The sequence below is a fragment of the Osmia lignaria genome, unplaced genomic scaffold (genome assembly GCF_051020975.1).
Source record: "Osmia lignaria lignaria isolate PbOS001 unplaced genomic scaffold, iyOsmLign1 scaffold0072, whole genome shotgun sequence".
Classification (NCBI taxonomy): Eukaryota; Metazoa; Arthropoda; class Insecta; order Hymenoptera; family Megachilidae; genus Osmia; species Osmia lignaria.
In genome coordinates this window covers 645-5,000 of record NW_027478213.1, presented here as the reverse complement: position 1 = coordinate 5,000, position 4,356 = coordinate 645, and positions in this window count along the sequence as shown.

Genomic DNA, 4,356 nt, shown 5'->3' with positions numbered 1-4,356 from the left:
TTTGGTTACAGACAGTTGATGCTCAGTTTGTACAAGTATGCAACATTTATAAGTGCATACAGGTCACCAGCCTTATATTACAAGGCTCACCACATATGGGCCATTCGGTCTTAGACACCGACCCGTGGTAATGCTGTGTGGAGATTAATAATAATCCGCAACGGAAAACCGGAACGAGAATAGTCGAGAAAGTATATTCTCGAGGAGCGGTAGACTGCTTTTCAACCGAAGTCATAAAAGAGCCACACGCTCGACGCTACTCCCGACCGGTCCGAGCGAACCGAAAGTGCCTTCCTATAAATACCGAACGGCCGGCCGCTAGGTCGGCGACGCATGGGCTTACGCCCAGGCGTATGCCTGTGCAAACCGCCGTGAGAGCGTACCATCCCGCCGGCACGGTAAAACTTAGACTGAAAATATCGTCGAACATATCCTTTCATTTTATAACGTTCTATACATGAAAATTAATAAATTAACATGCAGGACATAATAAATTCACATTCTCATGTAAATCATGGGTTTAATTAATATTTTAAAAAATTTTAAAACCGCCCAGAACCGATGAGATGAAAATATTAAAACGATATTTTTGCATTTTCTTACGGTAAAACATTAACAAATAAGCGACTATAGCAATATAAAACTCCATTTGTAATTTAATTAATGAAAATTAATATTTTTTTTTGATTTTTCAGCGATCCAGAACCGATGAGACGAAAACATTAAAACGATATTTTTGCATTTTCTTACGACAAAACATTAACAAATACGAGACTATAACAATATAAAACTACATATGTAATTTAATTAATCAAAATTAATAATTTTTTTTGATTTTTCAGTGATCCAGAACCGATAAGTCGAAAATTTTAACAATCATATTTTTGCATTCTGTACCGTGGATCCATCGTTAAACGCTATTAAACTAACGTCCGTGATGGTATAAATGCAGATTTTCGCTCCGTTTAGCCAAAATAACGAACTTTAGGTGCGCTCCGAAATATTTCAAAGTCCCAGCGGCGTATTGCTTCGCCTCTTAGAACCGATTAGTCGAAAATTTTAACAATCATATTTTTGCATTCTGTACCGTGGATCGATCGTTAAACGCTATTAAACTAACGTCCGTGATGGTATAAATGCAGATTTTCGCTCCGTTTAGCCAAAATAACGAACTTTAGGTGCGCTCCGAAATATTTCAAAGTCCCAGCGGCGTATTGCTTCGCCTCTTAGAACCGATTAGTCGAAAATTTTAACAATCATATTTTTGCATTCTGTACCGTGGATCCATCGTTAAACGCTATTAAACTAACGTCCGTGATGGTATAAATGCAGATTTTCGCTCCGTTTAGCCAAAATAACGAACTTTAGGTGCGCTCCGAAATATTTCAAAGTCCCAGCGGCGTATTGCTTCGCCTCTTAGAACCGATTAGTCGAAAATTTTAACAATCATATTTTTGCATTCTGTACCGTGGATCGATCGTTAAACGCTATTAAACTAACGTCCGTGATGGTATAAATGCAGATTTTCGCTCCGTTTAGCCAAAATAACGAACTTTAGGTGCGCTCCGAAATATTTCAAAGTCCCAGCGGCGTATTGCTTCGCCTCTTAGAACCGATTAGTCGAAAATTTTAACAATCATATTTTTGCATTCTGTACCGTGGATCCATCGTTAAACGCTATTAAACTAACGTCCGTGATGGTATAAATGCAGATTTTCGCTCCGTTTAGCCAAAATAACGAACTTTAGGTGCGCTCCGAAATATTTCAAAGTCCCAGCGGCGTATTGCTTCGCCTCTTAGAACCGATTAGTCGAAAATTTTAACAATCATATTTTTGCATTCTGTACCGTGGATCGATCGTTAAACGCTATTAAACTAACGTCCGTGATGGTATAAATGCAGATTTTCGCTCCGTTTAGCCAAAATAACGAACTTTAGGTGCGCTCCGAAATATTTCAAAGTCCCAGCGGCGTATTGCTTCGCCTCTTAGAACCGATTAGTCGAAAATTTTAACAATCATATTTTTGCATTCTGTACCGTGGATCCATCGTTAAACGCTATTAAACTAACGTCCGTGATGGTATAAATGCAGATTTTCGCTCCGTTTAGCCAAAATAACGAACTTTAGGTGCGCTCCGAAATATTTCAAAGTCCCAGCGGCGTATTGCTTCGCCTCTTAGAACCGATTAGTCGAAAATTTTAACAATCATATTTTTGCATTCTGTACCGTGGATCGATCGTTAAACGCTATTAAACTAACGTCCGTGATGGTATAAATGCAGATTTTCGCTCCGTTTAGCCAAAATAACGAACTTTAGGTGCGCTCCGAAATATTTCAAAGTCCCAGCGGCGTATTGCTTCGCCTCTTAGAACCGATTAGTCGAAAATTTTAACAATCATATTTTTGCATTCTGTACCGTGGATCCATCGTTAAACGCTATTAAACTAACGTCCGTGATGGTATAAATGCAGATTTTCGCTCCGTTTAGCCAAAATAACGAACTTTAGGTGCGCTCCGAAATATTTCAAAGTCCCAGCGGCGTATTGCTTCGCCTCTTAGAACCGATTAGTCGAAAATTTTAACAATCATATTTTTGCATTCTGTACCGTGGATCGATCGTTAAACGCTATTAAACTAACGTCCGTGATGGTATAAATGCAGATTTTCGCTCCGTTTAGCCAAAATAACGAACTTTAGGTGCGCTCCGAAATATTTCAAAGTCCCAGCGGCGTATTGCTTCGCCTCTTAGAACCGATTAGTCGAAAATTTTAACAATCATATTTTTGCATTCTGTACCGTGGATCGATCGTTAAACGCTATTAAACTAACGTCCGTGATGGTATAAATGCAGATTTTCGCTCCGTTTAGCCAAAATAACGAACTTTAGGTGCGCTCCGAAATATTTCAAAGTCCCAGCGGCGTATTGCTTCGCCTCTTAGAACCGATTAGTCGAAAATTTTAACAATCATATTTTTGCATTCTGTACCGTGGATCCATCGTTAAACGCTATTAAACTAACGTCCGTGATGGTATAAATGCAGATTTTCGCTCCGTTTAGCCAAAATAACGAACTTTAGGTGCGCTCCGAAATATTTCAAAGTCCCAGCGGCGTATTGCTTCGCCTCTTAGAACCGATTAGTCGAAAATTTTAACAATCATATTTTTGCATTCTGTACCGTGGATCGATCGTTAAACGCTATTAAACTAACGTCCGTGATGGTATAAATGCAGATTTTCGCTCCGTTTAGCCAAAATAACGAACTTTAGGTGCGCTCCGAAATATTTCAAAGTCCCAGCGGCGTATTGCTTCGCCTCTTAGAACCGATTAGTCGAAAATTTTAACAATCATATTTTTGCATTCTGTACCGTGGATCCATCGTTAAACGCTATTAAACTAACGTCCGTGATGGTATAAATGCAGATTTTCGCTCCGTTTAGCCAAAATAACGAACTTTAGGTGCGCTCCGAAATATTTCAAAGTCCCAGCGGCGTATTGCTTCGCCTCTTAGAACCGATTAGTCGAAAATTTTAACAATCATATTTTTGCATTCTGTACCGTGGATCGATCGTTAAACGCTATTAAACTAACGTCCGTGATGGTATAAATGCAGATTTTCGCTCCGTTTAGCCAAAATAACGAACTTTAGGTGCGCTCCGAAATATTTCAAAGTCCCAGCGGCGTATTGCTTCGCCTCTTAGAACCGATTAGTCGAAAATTTTAACAATCATATTTTTGCATTCTGTACCGTGGATCCATCGTTAAACGCTATTAAACTAACGTCCGTGATGGTATAAATGCAGATTTTCGCTCCGTTTAGCCAAAATAACGAACTTTAGGTGCGCTCCGAAATATTTCAAAGTCCCAGCGGCGTATTGCTTCGCCTCTTAGAACCGATTAGTCGAAAATTTTAACAATCATATTTTTGCATTCTGTACCGTGGATCGATCGTTAAACGCTATTAAACTAACGTCCGTGATGGTATAAATGCAGATTTTCGCTCCGTTTAGCCAAAATAACGAACTTTAGGTGCGCTCCGAAATATTTCAAAGTCCCAGCGGCGTATTGCTTCGCCTCTTAGAACCGATTAGTCGAAAATTTTAACAATCATATTTTTGCATTCTGTACCGTGGATCGATCGTTAAACGCTATTGAACTAACGTCCGTGATGGTATAAATGCAGATTTTCGCTCCGTTTAGCCAAAATAACGAACTTTAGGTGCGCTCCGAAATATTTCAAAGTCCCAGCGGCGTATTGCTTCGCCCCGAAATTTTTCAAAGTTCCAGCGGCGTGTTGCTTTCAAAGTGCCTCCCTCTAAATACCGATCGGCAGGCCGCTAGGTCGGCGACGCACGGG